Source organism: Xenopus tropicalis, chromosome 8 (genome assembly GCF_000004195.4).
Source record: "Xenopus tropicalis strain Nigerian chromosome 8, UCB_Xtro_10.0, whole genome shotgun sequence".
NCBI lineage: Eukaryota > Metazoa > Chordata > Amphibia > Anura > Pipidae > Xenopus > Xenopus tropicalis.
Genome location: NC_030684.2, coordinates 19476369 through 19496843, shown reverse-complemented (window position 1 = coordinate 19496843; position 20475 = coordinate 19476369). Strand labels below are relative to the sequence as shown.

General features: G+C 41.4%; 1 long non-coding RNA gene across 1 annotated transcript; it reads left to right on the top strand.

Moving 5' to 3' along the window:
* Positions 1-3464: 3464 nt before the first annotated feature.
* Positions 3465-15929, top strand: LOC116406609. The gene is made up of 4 exons (XR_004219687.1): positions 3465-3616; positions 6191-6230; positions 15299-15394; positions 15781-15929. It is a non-coding gene; the product is annotated as an uncharacterized LOC116406609 (long non-coding RNA).
* Positions 15930-20475: the final 4546 nt, after the last annotated feature.

Below are 20475 nucleotides of genomic sequence, written 5' to 3'. Positions count from 1 at the left end.
ATTCCAGTTGCAGATGATTCAGATGCTTGTGATAAATATCCATCCACACCTGATAGTGATTCTATTTAGAATGCACAATAACAATCCATTAGAAGCCCAAGTAGTTAAAGATGCTGTGACTTTTATGATCTAAGAAAATGACTCCAAACCTGAGAGTCTTGTGTTTTTCACAAGGCCAGTGTGACCTCCCCATAAAGCACATGTGTCAAACACAAGCCCGTGGCCGATTACAGCCCTTCTGGCTGTTGTATGTGGCCTCTGGTTACTCTGCCTGACTGTAGCAGCACAATCCCCCGACTGCGCTGTGACGTTACAGTATCTCTTAATAAAAAAACTTGGCCGGCGACCTTGCCTGTGTTTTTAGAATCTTCAGTCCTATATGCGTGAATTGAGAGTTTGACCCTGCCATAAAAGTATAAAAGAAGCTCAAATGAATTTTTGGTTTCAATATTCCTTTGTGTCCCTCCAATAAAATGTATTTTCACTTCTCATTTCAGATTCTTATATTCACAGAAACACACATTACAGCTCTGAATTCTCTTTCTAGAAGACAAGTGGAGTAAAGGAAGCAAGTGGAAGTTCATGACCAGGTCATCGTGTAAGCAACTATTTAACTTATATAAAGGAGACATTAACTCTAAAACTCAAAAATAAGAGGGAAGCAATCTACCAATCTACTATGGTCGTACTCGAGCTTGCGTTGCCTCAAAATTAGCCATACTTCTGGAGCCGAGTATGTTATACTTACCTAAAGTACTGCTGCTCCATTTTCCCAACAGTGGCAAAGCCAAATTCGCCTGAATTGTATGAGAAAAGCAGGAATTTTAATGTTCATTTAGAAATGCTAGGCCAACAATAAACACCATGGAGAAAAAATATCCTTGTGTTCAGAAAGGTGTCACTTACCGATCTCTCACCTCTCCAGAATGAAGGTGATAAGATGTTTCCACGGCTAATGTCATGATGGATGATGTTCTTTTTTTGCAAGGGGCAAAGGCCCTGAAAACAAACAAAAGCCCAAAATAGATAAATCAATATTTTTCTTCTCTTTGATCAACTATAAAAAATATGAGATAGCACAAGAGAGTTGAGCATGTGACCTACTGATTAACATGCTTGCAGATATAGGAGATCACCTTTCTCCTAAGGTCTTTCTGGTGCCAATAAAGTCTTCTAGAGTAGCACCCGTACTAAGCTCTGGTATAGCAATCTAGAAACACAAATAACCATATTTAGCCAACATTTATATTACTTACAATTTTATTGGGAACCCAAAGGAAAAGGCTTTGTGGCTTTAAGTCTTGGTGTGACTGCAATATCACAGCCGCAACAGTTTCTTTACCAAACTGGATCATGTTTGCAATCCAAAACTACGTACAAGAGCTTGGTATTAGATCAGTTAAACGTGGCATGTTTGCTACATAAATGTGTAACCTGTCCCAATAAAACTCTTCCTTACCCATAGTATTACCTAATATAGTTATATTCGATTGAGAGCCCTAGATTGGCCCCACGTAGAACAGTCCACAATACTTTTTGTGGCCTCACAGACACAGCATTAAGGATTTCAAGTTTCTCCCTGGATCGAATACCTTTTTGCACTCTCTTCTATATTCTAGATTAACACAACAAAGAAAGCACAGTACGGTAAAATAAAAAGTAAAATATAAACTGAGAGACAATACAATTTCAAATACCAACCTAACTTCCATTATAAAATTGACCCCGTTTTTAACATCCCTACGTGAGTATTGTTTAATATGCCTTAGACTCTTTATTCTTTCATTCAAACTCCGTATTCTTTACTGTTTCCATTCTAAGACTGTAGTTATTAGGCTTTGACCAGCTGGTATTTCAACTGACTGTATATTGTCCACGCAGTGAAGAGAAGTTACCGTTCTCCTCCATCTATTTCTGCATAAACACACATTTATTAGCGGTGTTGTCAAGTATCTTAAGACACCTCTAAAGGATATGCATTAAAGGGCAATAATATATAATTAGTAGAATAGTGAGTCAGGAAGACACATTAGACGTTCATGATATATTCATATTAGAATGGCCACTGAAATTCCGTCTTTCACCTGCTTACAGAACTCCCAGCAGTACAAATGCTGCATCTGATCATACAACAAAGTGGCTGAAGAACCCAGACTGCTATCATTGCTAACGAAAACCTATCCCCAAAGCCTACAAATAGTAAGCTATACAGTAAGGATGCTATATGGAACGGTTCTCCTGCTGCTTCCAACGCGCCGGCTTGCTCTAAAACTAACATCCAAGGCCACTTAAGGAAGCTCTAGAGGCAATGGAACCAATGACAGAATTACAGAATAACTGAAAAAGCACGAACATTTTAACACGAATAAAATATCTTACGATGTAAAGACTCCGTTGGGTCCTGCCAATTGGTTCCCCCAATTTTGAAATATTCTCGGCTCCTGAAACATTAACATTGAAAATGTGCTATTCTAATAATATATTAAGCTTGGCTCACACACTACCTAGTGAGTGGCATCCAACATGCTTCTGATACCTTGCTCAGAAGTGTAAGTGCCAACAGAGGTATAAGACTGGGGGTCGGCGGAAAATGTCCTAAATACAGTTTTACAGCTACTTACTGGACTATTTCTCTACCACAGTCCTTGCTCTCTACTTTATCATCTTCCTCTGAGATATGAGGGGAGAGCATCAATAGATTTAATCTAATGCAGAGCTGCTCATACTCACTTTATTGGAACTGCTTCATTATTTTTGTTTAGTACAATGGAAAGGTTATTAATTTTACTTTTCCAGTTTATGTTGTAGTTTTGGCTCATACATAGACCGCTTATAGTGGACTGGCGGTTTTCTCTGGTACATCTTGGTTAAAAAAGAAACATTTTGTTATATGAACAAACCCTGAAGGTGCAGGTGCTTAAATAACAATATTTGCCCCTTTTTAACGTTAGTTTAAGGAACAGGCCTTGTGCTAAATACTTTTATAGTTTAGATTAAGATATATAATATATTTATATACTATAGTTTTTGTTATTTCTTAAAGCAAATCCCCAGTTAACTGAGAACCCACTTTATAAAAAAAATCCTCTCTCCCACACTAAAGGGGTGGGGTTTGAGATAAGAGCTCATTATCCAGAAGGATTAAAAAGGGAAAGGCCCTTTAAATATAAATTGCTGAAAAGGTTGAATTAGATCTTTCTGTTTAAAGCTCATTGAGGCCCACCTCGCTGGTCTGAGGCTCCACTTGCTGTCTTCCGGAGATTTCGGGCTGGCAGTGGTAGTGCCAGATTCCTGTGAAAGAAAATGTGTTGTTATATAAACTGAAAAGTAGAAGTGCAACACCCAAATGTATATGTTTGTGCCCATATATAAGGGGAGATAGAGCTTTGGAGCGGGTTGATGCTTGTTATGTGTTTGCAGTGTTCTTTCTTTTATACCCCTCATTGCTCTGATTGCAGGAGTTTGTATAGTGAAGCCTTCCTGGATCTTGGCTTTAGTCTGCATGTTCTAGAAGGGCAATGAGAGATGTGGAAGACTTGAGAGGATGTAATGGAGGCAAAAAGTGGGGACCAACCACCCAAACACCCCACTGAGCACTTGTGCATTTGACATTGAGGTACGAGTAGAATGGGGCCTATATAAGAGTTTGCATAATGTGGTTAGATAGGGGGCCGGCTTGGAGCCTGAATAGGTTCTCTGTAATATTGAGAGAAAAATATGAAATTAAGCTCAAACCTCCTCAAGATCTTTTTCGTCCTCTTTGCTCAGTTCCTTTTCTGAGGACTCTTCCTGGCTGGTGTTGGTGCCAGTTTCTTTTGGTGACGCCTGGTAAATATTAATACAGTTTCTCAACTATCTCATTGAAACATGTTATATAAGATCTATTCGGCTTCCTAGGGAAGCTGCCACAATGGATTTTATGTAGCCCCGTTGAATAGTTTAATACAGTTGTGTTTCTCTATTACATAATACAAGTCTTTGCTGGTTACCTCACAGATCTCTGGTTGAGGATCGTCGCTTTCCTCCAGGTTTCCTGGTTAAGAGAGAAAATGTTATAAGATCGCTCAGTTCAGTAAAGAATATGATACAATTATTATTATGATTATTTTCTCCTTACCTGACAGTGGCAGGAGTTGGTCTTAGTCTCCTGCTCCAATTCTACCTCCTGAGGGAGGCTTTCTGATTGATCCTGGTTTCCAGGGGAAAAAAGACTTTTATTGTATCAGTTTAGCTTAATAAAAAAAATATTCTGTAATAAACCTTGTTTAGCAACAAGTGAACCAATACGAATTCAATATGGTTATAAAGCTTCTTGCGCATCAAAAAAATGTGCAACAATTTTTTATCACGCAGCAAATTTTCTCAAAAATATTTGCCCCCATTCCCGAATTAAATCCACCAATGGCAAAATGCAGAAATTCACCGCAAATCCATGCCACCAGAATCATTTCACTTATCACCAATGCAGACAGCAACATTAGTAACTACTCTGCCAAAACATAACCCTGGCCAATGTTAGTGAGTAGAGGGTGCTTCAATTGCCAACCCAAGGGAGCTGTGGGTTTCATGTTAAAAAAGTTTGGTATTTGGACCAATATAACTTCTTTTTACCTGGCAGATCTCAGGATCACTGATCTCTGGAGCCTCCTGGTTAAGAAAAGGAAAGAAAAAGATATAGCACGTTTTAGTATTAGTATTTCTGTTGTAAATACAATCTTGAATACTATATAGGGTGATTTTTATTTGCCCCTACTCTCCCTCGTTTATGCTTACCTGGCAGTTGTCTGTAGCCGGCTCCATTTCCTGCTCTGGGTTTTCCTGTTTGAAAATGGAATAACAATATAAGGGCTGAATCATACTAACTCCTATATTGCTTACCAGGCAGATGTCTTCTTTGGGCTCCTCCTGTTTGTGAGCCCGGATAAGGGATAAAATGTTGGTGTTACTTTGTGTAATGAAAGGCCTATCATCCAGTGCAAGCAGTGGTGGTACTACCAGGGGTGCGAGGGAAATTTTAGTTTGGGGCACATCGTTCACCAGGGCCCCACCAGTGATAGTTATGTTACTTCTTTGTTTAATTATGGAAACCAACGAGGGCCATGGTGAATGAGATCTGTGGAGAACCGGAGAGGATACAACCACAGCAAAAATGTTCACCAACCATCCCACTGAGCACATGTACATTTACGTATGGGTGGAATGGGGGGCTACATAGGAGTTTGGGAGATGTGGTTAGATGGAGGGTCTGTGCAGGGGCCCAAATAGGTTTAAAAGGCTATAATGTATATTGAGGGAAAATTGATGATTCAAAATACAATTAATTGCTGGTTACCTCAACGGTCTCTGGCTGAGGTTCACCACAACTTTCAAAGGTTTCCTTGTAAAAAAAAAATAATAATTATATAAGATCAACTAATTTAGTAGAGAATGTGATAAAATACATCTGTTAATTATATAATTAATTATGATAGTTGTAGTTTTTCTCTCATGTGTTACTTTCTGCTTACCTGGTAGATGCAGGGGCTGGTGTCCGTGCTCGCCTGCACTATCGGCTCTTCCTCCTGGTTAAGTCAGAAAAAAAGATTTTAAAAAGAATTTTATGGCTCACAGTAATGCAAAGTTTGAGAAAGCCTTATTTCTGCTTACGTTGTTGCTGGTTTCCTCAGCAGCCTGTTCAATTTTCAAAGAGGAAAATATTAAATATATGAGAAAGAGCTTGTATATTGCTGTGTAACACAGAGCATAATAATAACATGTATGTGTTAGGCTGATGCCACACGTGGCAGATTCTCAACCTGCGGAAAAATGCAGGCCAAGAGTCAGGCCCTACGCTGGCATCGTTTCCATGCCTGTCCCCAGAACCATAGCGTAGGCCTGGGTGCAGACACACACATGGGATTTAGGTCCAAAAACACGTGAGATGTAATTCTGCTTCAAAACCCACTGTGTGTGCCTGTGCCCAGGCTGGCGCAATGGTTCTAGGTGCAGGAAGAGGCTGAGGCCAGTGTAGGGGCTGATTCTCTGCCTGTGTCTTTCTGAAGGCCAAGATCAGCCCCCCTATATGATATTAGTCTTAATTTCTGACCAAGTGGCAGTGCCTTACAAATTGCCGCCCAAAGTGAATCTGAATTTGATTTATCTTAAAATATCATTTTCTATTGTGACCCTATTATTTTTTCTTACCTGACAGATGTTCTCAGGGATTTCTGGAGTCTCCTGATTGAAAAAAGGTAAGAAAAAGATATTGCATGTTGTTAGCTTCACTGTTGGGTAAATATTATTATTATTATTCTTTACAGATATTGTTCATGGACCCCTGTAGCTACAATAAAAACGGAGCCATTTTTATACATTGGGACCCCTGCAGAATGATTGCTCCATACCTCAAAGGTGTTAAACTGAGAGTCTCCACTCTCTTCCAAAGATTCCTGGTTAAGAAGAAAACCTTAGATCAGCAGAGAATATGATAAAAATGCATCTTTTTCTCTCATTTGTTACTTTCTGCTTACCTGGTAGATGGCAGGGGGCTGGTGTCCGTGCTCGCCTGCACTATCGGTTCTTCCTCCTGGTTAAGTCAGAAAAAAAGATTTAAAAAGAATTCATGGCTCACAGTAATGCAAAGTTTGAGAAAGCCTTATTTCTGCTTACGTTGTTGCTGGTTTCCTCAGCATCCTGTTCAAATTTCAAAGAAGAAAAATATAAATATATGAGAAAAGGAGCTTGTATATTGCTGTGTAACACAGAGCATAATAATAACATGTATGTATTAGGCTGATGCCACACGTGGCGGATTCTCAACCTGCGGAAAAATGCAGGCCAAGAGTCAGGCCCTACGCTGCATCGTTTCCATGCCTGTCCCCAGAACCATAGCGTAGGCCTGGGTGCAGACACACATGGGGATTTAGGTCCCAAAACACGTGAGTATGTAATTCTGCTTCAAAACCCACTGTGTGTGCCTGTGCCCAGGCTGGCGCAATGGTTCTAGGTGCAGACCAGAAGAAGGCTGAGGCCAGTGTAGGGGATGATTCTCTGCCTGTGTTTTTCTGAAAGCAAAGATCAGCCCCCCTATGTGATAGTAGGCTTAATTTCTGGCCATTTCTGCTTTCCTGCCTGAGGGAGGTGTCCAGCAACTTGCTCTTTGTTTTGGGGGGAAAAAAAGACTTTTACTGTAGCAACAAGTGAGGTGGTTACACTTAATGCAGTACTGAATTAACCATGATTTTTATATTTTTGAATGCAAGTGTTTTTTCCTACAATTCCAGCACAAAATATTGCCTTCACTAAATGTGTTAGGCACGTATTTGTGGATGTCACTGGAGAAGCCATGGAGATACCACCAGGAGGAGGGGACAGACTCACCAGCGCTGAAGTAGGTGGTGCCTAACCAATTGCCGCCCAAAGTGAATCTGGATTTTATATTCTCTTAAAATATCTTTTTTATGTGACCCTGTCTTACCTGACAGATGTTCTCCTCAGGGATTTCTGGAGTCTCCTGATTGATAAAAGGTAAGAAGAAGATATTGCACGTTGTTAGTAAATAATATTTACCCAACAATGAAACTTATTATTATTATTTACAGATATTGTTCATGACCCCTTTAGTCCAATAAAACTGAGCCATTTTAAACACATTGGGACCCCTGCAGAATGTTTGCTCCATACCTCACTGGTGTTAAATGGAGGGTCTCCACTCTCTTCCAAAGAGTCCTGGTTAAGAGAGAAAACCTTAGATCAGCAGAGAATATGGTTAAAATGCATCTTTTTCATTCATTTGTTATTTTCTGCTTACTTGGTAGTGGCAGGGGCTGGTGTCCGTGCTCTCCTGCACTATCAGTTCTTCCTCCTGGTTAAGTCAGAAAAAAAGATTTAAAAAAGAATTTTATGGCTCCAATAAAAACTGAGCCCTTTAAACACATTGCCTGAAGCAATGGTTCTTGGTGCAGGAAGAAGGCTGAGGCCAGTGTAGGGGCTGATTCTTGGCCTGTGTTTTTCTGAAGGCCAATATCAGCCCCCCTATGTGATATTAGTCTTAATTCTGACCAAGTAGGTGGCGCCTAACAAATTGCCGCCCCAAAGTGAATCAGAATTTGTTTTTCTCTTAAAATATCTTTTTTTATTGTGACCCTATTATTTTTTTCTTACCTGACAGCTGTTCTCCTCAGGGATTTCTGGAGTCTCCTGATAGATAAAAGGTAAGAAGAAGATATTGCACGTTGTTAGTAAATAATATTTACCCAAACAGTGAAGCTTATTATTATTATTTACAGATATTATTCATGACCCCTGTAGCTCCAATAAAAACTGAGCCATTGTAAACACATTGGGCCCCTGCAAAATATTTGCTCCATACCTCACTGGTGTTAAACTGAGAGTCTCCACTCTCTTCCAACGATTCCTGGTTAAGAAAGAAAACCTTAGATCAGCAGAGGATATAATTAAATGTATCTTTTTCATTCATTTGTTATTTTCTGCTTACTTGGTAGTGGCAGGGGCTGGTGTCCGTACTCTCCTGCACTATCAGTTCTTCCTCCTGGTTAAGTCAGAAAAAAAGATTTAAAAAAGAATTTCATGGCTCCAATAAAAGCAATGGTTCTTGGTGCAGGAAGAAGGCTGAGGCCAGTGTAGGGGCTGATTCTTGGCCTGTGTTTTTTCTGAAGGCCAAGATCAGCCCCCCTATGGGATATTAGTCTTAATTTCGGTTAGGTGGTGCCTAACAAATTGCCGCCCCAAAGTGAATCTGAATTTAATTTTCTCCTAAAATATCTTTTTCTATTGTGACCCTATTATTTTTTCTTACCTGACAGATGTTCTCAGGGATTTCTGGAGTCTCCTAATTGAAAAAAGGTAAGAAAAAGATGTTGCACGTTGTTATATTTTTGTTTTCAAGAAGCTGATCTACAGTCTTGCATAAAATATAGGGTGATTTTTATTTGCCCAACACAGTGGTACATATACAGGGTGAATGGCGGATGTGGTGGATTCTTGGCCTGTGCATAAACTCTGAAAATCTTCCCCCTATACCCCAAAAAGCTTATTGCCGTGCCTGCACCTGGAGCCATTGTACTGGCTTGCGCTATACTCATGGAGTTTTCTGGCAAAATTGACTCTTGTTTGCCTGAACCCACGGCAACGCAATGGCTCGGGGCGCAGGCACATCAGAAAGCATTTAGGAACATAGGGTCTGATTCTCAGCCTGTGTTTATCCACAGCCCGAAAATCTAGCACATGTGGCACTAGCCTACTAGTTAAACTGCATGAGTGTATGGAATCATAGCAACCAATCATATTTTTCTAATTTATACACAATAGAAGACCGGTAAACAGATGCTGACTGGTTGGTATGGGCAACTGCATTTGAGCAAGTTAGCCTCAGTTAAACTATGTTAGTAAATAAGCTTCACTGTTGGGTAAATATTATTATTATTCTTTAAAGATATTGTTCATGACCCTTGTAGCTCCAATAAAAACTGAGACATTTTAAACACATTGGGACCCCTGCAGAATGATTGCTCCATACCTCACTGGTGTTAAATGGAGGGTCTCCACTCTCTTCCAAAGAGTCCTGGTTAAGAAAGAAAACCTTAGATCAGCAGAGAATATGATAAAATGCATCTTTTTCATTCATTTGTTACTTTCTGCTTACCTGGTAGTGGCAGGGGCTGGTGTCCGTGCTCGCCTGCACTATCAGTTCTTCCTCCTGGTTAAGTCAGAAAAAAAGATTTAAAAAAGAATTTCATGGCTCCAATAAAAGCAATGGTTCTTGGTGCAGGAAGAAGGCTGAGGCCAGTGTAGGGGCTGATTCTTGGCCTGTGTTTTTTCTGAAGGCCAAGATCAGCCCCCCTATGGGATATTAGTCTTAATTTCGGTTAGGTGGTGCCTAACAAATTGCCGCCCCAAAGTGAATCTGAATTTAATTTTCTCCTAAAATATCTTTTTCTATTGTGACCCTATTATTTTTTCTTACCTGACAGATGTTCTCAGGGATTTCTGGAGTCTCCTAATTGAAAAAAGGTAAGAAAAAGATGTTGCACGTTGTTATATTTTTGTTTTCAAGAAGCTGATATACAGTCTTGCATAAAATATAGGGTGATTTTTATTTGCCCCTACTCTCCCTCTCTTATGCTTACCTGGCAGTTGTCTGTAGCCGGCTCCATTTCTGGCTGTGGGATCTCCTCCTAAGAGAAATAAAGTTACCTGATCAACTTACTATATAACTTGTATATACTTGTAGTTTAGTATCTAAAAAAACCTTGTACAAAACAAATTCACAAATGTATGTATGTATGTTTATTTTTTACTACTTACTTGGCAGGTGTTAAAGAGATAAAAGTCAAGTTATCAAATCAACTCAGCTTTTTAGACTGGTGTTTTATTATTGAATTATTTGCTACTCATGTGGCAAACGGTGTTGCCAGATCCAAACGATGGTACCAGCTTAAACCTGGCACACTTTGTGGTAGTCAAAAAAAGTCATATAAAGTTTTATACGTTCATGGTTTTAGAAAAAAAAACAAACCTCTAACTTTTAGAGAAAATACTCCAAATTATCTTAAATGTTTCGAGAGAAAAAAACAAAAAATTGCAAGCTTTTCTCAGAAAACCTTAGTACAGGTATTGGACCCCTTATCCGGAAACCCATTATCCATAAAGTTCCAAATTATGGAAAGGTCATCTCCCATAGACTCCATTTTAATCAAATAATTCACAGTTTTAAAAATTATTTCCTTTTTTTTCTGTAATAATAAAACAGAACCTTGCACTTGATCCCAACTAAGATATAATTACTCCTTATTGGAGACAAAACAATTCTACTGGGTTTAATTACTGTTTAAATAATGTTTTTAGCCATCTTTAGGTAGGAGATCCGAATTACGGAAAGACCCCTTATTCAGAAAACCCCAGGTCCCGAGCATTCTGGATTATGGGTCCCATAACTGTAAATGTACATAGTGTAGCCTCATCAAGGTTATTGTGCATAGAAATCTATAGGCAAGGAAATAACACGGCTTTGATAACACAAGTAATTAGGAAAATGGTGTTTAGGAAATGATGTTGCCCAGTTCTCTGCTTACCATGACAGATTCAATGCTGGAATGATCTGTCCGCTTTCGTCTCCTCTGTAATGAAGAAAAAAGTTTTATCAGAGAAAATAAATGCACAAATAGGAAAACTATAATGAAATAAATGGAGGAGTGAGTATTCAGTGACACATGAAGGATTTGGTGCAAACACAAGTATGACACTGTGTATCCCCTACACTAAAGCGGAATCATACAATGTGTGGGTGTCATTGTGAAACAGCACTAGTGATAGTTGGGAGCACAATTAGGCTTTCCACCTTTTGTTATGTCTAATACCGGCCAGGGTGGGGGCATGTTTGCTAGGGGGCGAAGTAATGATAGTAATGAAGTAGAAATAAATAGCAAAAACGACAAAAATGTGAAATATGCCCCTTAGTCTGAGCTGCGAGCAATCTATCAGGTCATGTGATTAGGTGTTCCCTTTCAAGTTTGCCCCTCCATGAAGTTTCCCACAGAATGAAATATGTTCTGTTACAGCAGAAAGAGATGAAGCCCTTACCTTGCCGAAGCAAGAGAAACAGCACTTCAGCCGCTTGAACATGTTGTTTCTATGAAGACAAAATGAAAAACATCACGTTAGCACTTCCCAATACTGTGTTCTATTTACAATTTATTTTTTCCTGCGGGCGAGACTTGCTGTAGAAGAAATCATAAACTGGTTTTGCTACATTACCTCTCAAATGGAGCTCTCCAGGTGATGGCAAAAAAAAAGATGGAACGGAGGGGCCGGCCCGGGGCCGGCCCAGGGCCGGAGAGCCCTAAGGGGCCCCCTCAATAGGCGCTGGCTCTCCTCAAGGCTCGTTCAACTATGGGTGGAAATAGTGAACTAAGGAAAAGCCAGAAAAATTGCTATCCAAAAAGCAGGAAATTGGCCAAAGCAAAAGTTGCCAACTAGTCGCACACTGCAACAATCTGTATAGAGACAGGAATAAAAAGGGCAAGTCAGCTTCACGGATAATGCATTTACCCTTTTAAGGTGCAACATTGGATCTGGGGCCCGATTCAAAGTGTTCCCCCCAAATCTCACGTTTACTGACACTCAGGCTGGGATTCCATGTGGTACCTAGGGGGTTAAATTGGTACTAGGGCTTATTTACTAACATAGGTGCCTAAATGCAAGTTGCAGTTGCCAATAGCAACCAATCAGTAATTAGCTGTTACCATTCCCCTAAGGGGCATCACCATAATTTCAGAAGCACCGATTTAGATTTACCCCCTGCAATAGGGGAAGGAATGACATGATTAGTCAATCGATTACTGCCCAGATGCAGATTTGGCCAGTATTGCTAATTGCCCCCTCCCCATAGGAAACATTTAATGCAGTGCACGGAGGTAAATAAACAGCCCCAAACCCAAAATGGAATTAGCAGGGGGCTGATAGCACAAGGAATGTGACATGGGGGCAGCAAGTGCTCAGGGGGCAACTAGGCCGTAGGGCTGTATTACTGGGTTACTGTAAGGAGTAGCGCTTAAACATTGCTTTATTTAATATTGCCCCCCCACAGCCGAGAGAGCGCACGAGACTTACTAATAAATATTATTCTGTAAAAGGAAAAAGTATTGGTATTTATTGCCTTACATTCAGTTACACATTAAGGTTGGTACATGAGAGCAGGGCAGATACCCGGGGCAGAGGGGCAAAACTCTTAGGATCCTGTCAGTACTGGGTATTTTATGGTGTGCCACAGGGGTTCCCCAAATGTTACACTCTTTTGGGGTCCTCAGTGAATAAAAAGTATTTGCTGCAGAACTGCATAACTGCCAAAGCCTGTGTCTGTGTCTCCCAACCAGCGCTAAGATTAATGTCATCTCTAAAATTCTCCAAATTCACTAAAATCTGTGAGAGGAGCAACATCCGCTAGTCTAGGGGGGCATCACCCAACTATTTCCCATCTTTTTTTAGCTAAAATAAGGGTTATTTGGCAAAAAATCTCTCAGAGGGGATTCAGACTTACCTCTCACCACAAAGTCAACCAACGGACAAAACCAACTGTCACATTGCTGTGTGTGAAGTCATCTCTGGTCACATGTCATGAAATGTTTGTTTGTCATAACATTTACAGACAACTTTAAAACCATTGGGTTTTTGTAACACTACAAAAGAGTTTCTGAGTGGGGCTTCCCTTTAATGTTACTGCTAAATACATGGTGATAGCGAGTGGCAGAATAAATATATAAAGAGACAACAAATAGAGCATCTGATGAAATCCATATTTCTTTGTGACAAGGCACCTAATAAAGACAATATTGATATTAGACAGGAACGTTAGAGATAAGCTGTTTGCATCTCCTGCCTATAGCCCATTGCATTCAGATTTGGCTACATTTTGATAGCTATTGCTATGCAACTTGTAGATATATAATATATATTATTGCACTCACGGTACATGTAGTATTCATTTAACGGCCCTTTTCTCTTAATATGTTATTACTAACTTGTGTGTTATCTGAAAAAAGTTGCGAAGATTGTGAATCATTGCTGGTGGCAGAAATATATGAAACAATGTATAAATACTAAATGACTGATATGATGATGTGTCGTGTTTATAATAAAACTATCCAATGCATTGAAACAATATATTTATTTAAACCAGACTGGCCGTACAGGACATCCCAGCAAAGTCCCATTCAATGGGGTTTGTTATGATTTGAGGTTGTGACAGGGGTTGAGGGACATCTAGATCAGAGAGAGGGCCTGAGAGGGGGCTTCTAATTCCAATATTACTATAACGCACCGTTTAGGCCTGCTGGGAAATGATTGAGTGGGAATGTAAGGGATTGGGGAATTTCATGCATTTAAAAGCAAAATATCCAGGCTCCTAAATTTAGATTAAGAGCAGTTAAGAATCGGAACTGATGGAATTGATAGATGGATTGTACGATTGAAGCAACTGTTATTGAGAGTGTTAGTGGGAGATGTAACCCAGGGCTGTGCTCAGGCCGGAGGGGTAACTTTAGGGCTTGCCCCCTCTTGGGGTCTGGATTGATAGTTTAAATATATGTTTATGAAAATGTCTTGAAACCCAGTGACAATGAGGAATGAATGGATATTGGGAGGTTGTATCAGGAGTCAGAACCAGCAGTGCAGAGAAGAGAAAGGGACAGACACAGTGACAGTTACAAATAACTATAAACCCAGTGAGAATGAAGAATTAATGTATATTGGGAAATTGTATTAGGAGTCAGAACCAGCAGTGCAGAGAAGAGAAAGGGACAGGCAGACACAGTGACAGTTACACATAACTATAAACCCAGTGAGAATGAAGAATTAATGTATATTGGGAAATTGTATTAGGAGTCAGAACCAGCAGTGCAGAGAAGAGAAAGGGACAGACAGACACAGTGACAGTTACACATAACGATAAACCCAGTGAGAATGACGAATGAATGGATATTGGGAAGGTGTATCAGGAGTCAGAACCAGCAGTGCAGAGAAGAGAAAGGGACAGACAGAGTGACATTTACACAAAACAATAAAACCAGTGAGAATGAGAAATGAATGGATATTGGGAAGTTTAATCAGGAGTCAGAACCAGCAGTGCAGAGAAGAGAAAGAGACAGACACAGTGACAGTTACACATAACTATAAACCCACTGAAAATGAGGAATGAATTGATATTGGGAAGTTGTATCAGGAGTCAGAACCAGCAGTGCAGAGAAGGGAAAGGAAATAGACACAGTGACAGTTACACATAACTATAAACCCAGTGAGAATGAGAAATAAATTGATATTGGGAAGTTGTATCAGGAGTCAGAACCAGCAGTGCAGGAAAGAGAAAGGGACAGACAGACACAGTGACAGTTACACATAACTATAAACCCAGTGAGAATGAGGAATGAATGGATATTGGGAAGTTGTATCAGGAGTCAGAAACAGCAGTGCAGAGAAGGGAAAGGGACAGACACTGTGACAGTTACACATAACTATAAACCCAGTGAGAATGAGGAATGAATGGATATTGGGAAGTTGTATCAGGAGTCAGAACCAGCAGTGCAGAAAAGAGAAAGGGACAGCAGAGTGGCAGTTACACATAACTATAAACCCAGTGAGAATGAGGAATGAATGGATATTGGGAAGTTGTTTCCTGCGGGATCTGTAGGGCTGCGCAGTGATCAGTCAGATCCTTACCGTACTCTAGCGCTCACATTCTGTATTCCCTTCTACTGTTCTGCCGTAATGAGCCGAGTATATTAACGTCAGTGAATTGTTCTCTCAGGTAAAAAGCAACTCAGACACAGGGGGAAGATAGAATCTCCTAGAGCTCCATGAGGCGTGAGAACCTTGCTTCTGGGGCAGCAAACAGTCACCATTGGTAAGTTTAAGGGCAAGGAAACCCAGACACAACCAATGCGCTTTATTACTTATTTATTAGGTTATTATTTCATTTCATGGCTACTGTGTATGCGCGGGAGAGTGAATACAAGTGACCAAATTATCTTTGCTTGACTGTTATAATGCTGGTTCTTTCATTCTCCATGATTTCAGCGGAATATCCATAGAAGGATAAGCCTTCTTGTTCTGTGGCCTCAACATGAAGGCCAGTGAGGGTCAATTGGGAAGACTGGCCATTTGCCCTCCTAGATGCACCTGAAAGCCCAGCAGTTCAGTTGGGGAGACATTTAGGCTCAATATGTAATTGCTGCCCTTGATATTCCTGACACAGTAAATGACCCACTATATCTGTACTTATTTCCTTAGTTGAGGCGGGGCCATGACCAGAGGTTGGACCTTCATGGAGCGGCTCGGTCAATTGTTGAACCTTTGAGAGGAGCTTGAAATGAAACTTCTGACAAGCACTGCCCTAAGGTAAGATGGTGGCACAAGAGGAAGGTCTTGTTCTTCCTCCAGTATCTGGGTCCAATGAAAGGCTCAGTGATCAGATCGGCCCTATTTGGCCCAGAATGTGGATCTGTTTGGCATCAGACTCACAAATGTGTATTTAGTAGATGTAAAATCCAAATTACTGTAAGCTATGGATATGGAAACTATACTGTAAACTGTGGGATAGTGAGTATAGTAAGGCAAGATGGTATCAAGCCTATAGAGTATAACTGTAGAATAGTGAGTTGTAAGGCAAGATGGTATCAGGCGTACAGAGTGTAACTGTGCGATAGTGAGTATAGTAAGGCAAGATGGTATCAGGGGTACAGAGTGTAACTGTGGGATAGTGAGAATAGTAAGGCAAGATGGTATCAGGGGTACAGAGTGTAACTGTGGGATAGTGAGTATAGTAAGGCAAGATGGTATCAGGGGTACAGAGTGTAACTGTGGGATAGTGAGTATAGTAAGGCAAGATGGTATCAGGGGTACAGAGTGTAACTGTGGGATAGTGAGTATAGTAAGGCAAGATGGTATCAGGGGTACAGAGTGTAACTGTGGGATAGTGAGTATAGTAAGGCAAGATGGTATCAGGGGTACAGAGTGTAACTGTGGGATAGTGAGTATAGTAAGGCAAGATGGTATCAGGGGTACAGAGTGTAACTCTGGTATAGTGAGTATAGTAAGGCAAGATGGTATCAGGGGTACAGAGTTTAACTGTGGGATAGTGAGTATAGTAAGGCAAGATGGTATCAGGGGTACAGAGTTTAACTGTGGGATAGTGAGTATAGTAAGGCAAGATGGTATCAGGGGTACAGAGTGTAACTGTGGGATAGTGAGCATAGTAAGGCAAGATGGTATCAGGGGTACAGAGTGTAACTGTGGGATAGTGAGTATAGTAAGGCAAGATGGTATCAGGGGTACAGAGTATAACTGTGGGATAGTGAGTATGGGAAGGCAAGATGGTCTGTTTCTGTCCCTTTCTCTTCTCTGCACTGCTGGTTCTGACTCCTGATACAACTTCCCAATATCCATTCATTCCTCATTCTCACTGGATTTATAGTTATTTGTAACTGTCACTGTGTCTGTCCCTTTCCCTTCTCTGCACTGCTGGTTCTGACTCCTGATACAACTTCCCAATATCCATTCATTCCTCATTCTCACTGGATTTATAGTTATTTGTAACTGTCACTGTGTCTGTCCCTTTCCCTTCTCTGCACTGCTGGTTCTGACTCCTGATACAACTTCCCAATATCCATGCATTCCTCATTCAATGCTGGATACTGGAACAGGTACAAGGGATGGAAAGTGGGGGCTAAATAAATATATGGCTACACACTAATGCTGGATGCTGGCACAGGTACACGGGGCAGAAAGTGGGGGCTAAATAAATATATGGCTACACACTAATGCTGGATGCTGGCACAGGTACACGGGGCAGAAAGTGGGGGCTAAATAAATATATGGCTACACACTAATGCTGGATGCTGGCACAGGTACACGGGGCAGAAAGTGGGGGCTAAATAAATATATGGCTACACACTAATGCTGGATGCTGGCACAGGTACACGGGGCAGAATGTGGGGGCTAAATAAATATATGGCTACACACTAATGCTGGATGCTGACACAGGTACACGGGGCAGAAAGTGGGGGCTAAATAAATATATGGCTACACAGCAATGCTGGATGCTGGCACAGGTACACGGGGCAGAAAGTGGGGGCTAAATAAATATATGGCAACACATTAATGCTTGATGCTGGCACAGGTACACGGGGCAGAAAGTGGGGGCTAAATAAATATATGGCTACACACTAATGCTGGATGCTGACACAGGTACACGGGGCAGAAAGTGGGGGCTAAATAAATATATGGCAACACATTAATGCTGGATGCTGGCACAGGTACATGGGGCAGAAAGTGGGGGCTAAATTAATATATGGCTACACACTAATGCTGGATGCTGGCACAGGTACACGGGATGGAAAGTGGGGGCTAAATAAATATATGGCCACACACTAATGCTTGATGCTTACACAGGTACACGGGGCAGAAAGTGGGGGCTAAATAAATATATGGCTACACACTAATGCTGGATGCTGGCACAGGTACACGGGGCAGAAAATGGGGGCTAAATAAATACATGGCAACACATTAATGCTGGATGCTGGCACAGGTACACGGGATGGAAAGTGGGGGCTAAATAAATATAAGGCTACACAGCAATGCTGGATGCTGGCACAGGTACACGGGATGGAAAGTGGGGGCTAAATAAATATATGGCTACACACTAATGCTTGATGCTGGCACAGGTACATGGGGCAGAAAGTGGGGGCTAAATAAATATATGGCTACACACTAATGCTGGATGCTTACACAGGTACACGGGGCAGAAAGTGGGGGCTAAATAAATATATGGCTACACACTAATGCTGGATGCTTACACAGGTACACGGGGCAGAAAGTGGGGGCTAAATAAATATATGGCTACACACTAATGCTGGATGCTTACACAGGTACACGGGGCAGAAAGTGGGGGCTAAATAAATATATGGCTACACACTAATGCTGGATGCTGGCACAGGTACATGGGGCAGAAAGTGGGGGCTAAATAAATATATGGCTACACACTAATGCTGGATGCTGACACAGGTACACAGGGCAGAAAGTGGGGGCTAAATAAATATATGGCTACACACTAATGCTGGATGCTGGCACAGGTACACGGGGCAGAAAGTGGGGGTTAAATAAATATATGGCTACACAGCAATGCTGGATGCTGGCACAGGTACACGGGATGGAAAGTGGGGGCTAAATAAATATATGGCTACACACTTATGCATGATGCTGACACAGGTACACGGGATGGAAAGTGGGGGCTAAATAAATATATGGCTACACACTAATGCTGGATGCTGGCACAGGTACACGGAGCAGAAAGTGGGGGCTAAATAAATATATGGCTACACACTAATGCTGGATGCTAACACAGGTACACGGGGCAGAAAGTGGGGATTAAATAAATTTATGGCTACACAGCAATGCTGGATGCTGGCACAGGTACACGGGATGGAAAGTGGGGGCTAAATAAATATATGGCTACACACTAATGCTGGATGCTGGCACAGGTACATGGGGCAGAAAGTGGGGCTAAATAAATATATGGCTACACACTAATGCTGGATGCTGGCACAGGTACACGGGATGGAAAGTGGGGGCTAAATAAATATATGGCTACACACTAATGCAGGATACTGGCACATGTACTCGGGATAGAAAGTGGGGGCTAAATAAATATATGGCTACACACTAATGCTGGATGCTGGCACAGGTACACGGGATGGAAAGTGGGGGCTAAATAAATATATGGCTACACACTAATGCAGGATACTGGCACATGTACACGGGATAGAAAGTGGGGGCTAAATAAATATATGGCTACACACTAATGCTGGATGCTGGCACAGGTACATCGGGCAGAAAGTGGGGGTAAATAAATATATGGCTACACACTAATGCTGGATGCTCACACAGGTACACGGGGCAGAAAGTGGGGGCTAAATAAATATATGGCTACACACTAATGCTGGATGCTGGCACAGGTTCACAGGGCAGAAAGTGGGGGCTAAATAAATATATGGCTACACACTAATGCTGGATGCTGGCACAGGTACATGGGGCAGAAAGTGGGGGTAAATAAATATATGGCTACACACTAATGCTGGATGCTTGACACAGGTACACAGGGGCAGAAAGTGGGGGCTAAATAAATATATGGCTACACACTAATGCTGGATGCTGACACAGGTACACGGGGCAGAAAGTGGGGGCTAAATAAATATATGGCTACACAGCAATGCTGGATGCTGGCACAGGTACACGGGATGGAAAGTGGGGGCTAAATAAATATATGGCTACACACTAATGCTGGATGCTGGCACAGGTACACAGGGCAGAAAGTGGGGGCTAAATAAATATAGGGCTACACACTAATGCTGGCACAGGTACACGGGATGGAAAGTGGGGGCTAAATAAATATATGGCTACACACTAATGCTGGATGCTGACACAGGTACACGGGGCAGAAAGTGGGGGCTAAATAAATATATGGCTACACATTAATGCTTGATGCTGGTACAGGTACACGGGGCAGAAAGTGGGGGTTTAAATAATTATATGGCTACACAGCAATGCTGGATGCTGGCACAGGTACACGGGATGGAAAGTGGGGGCTAAATAAATATATGGCTACACACTAATGCTGGACCAGGTACACAGGGCAGAAAGTGGGGGCTAAATAATAATATGGCTACACACTTATGCTGGATGCTGGCACAGGTACACGGGATAGAAAGTGGGGGCTAAATAAATATATGGCTACACACGTATGCATGATGCTGACACAGGTACACGGGGCAGAAAGTGGGGGGCTAAATAAATATATGGCTACACAGCAATGCTGGATGCTGGCACAGGTACACGGGATTGAAAGTGGGGGCTAAATAAATATATGGCTACACACGTATGCATGATGCTGACACAGGTACACGGGGCAGAAAGTGGGGGGCTAAATAA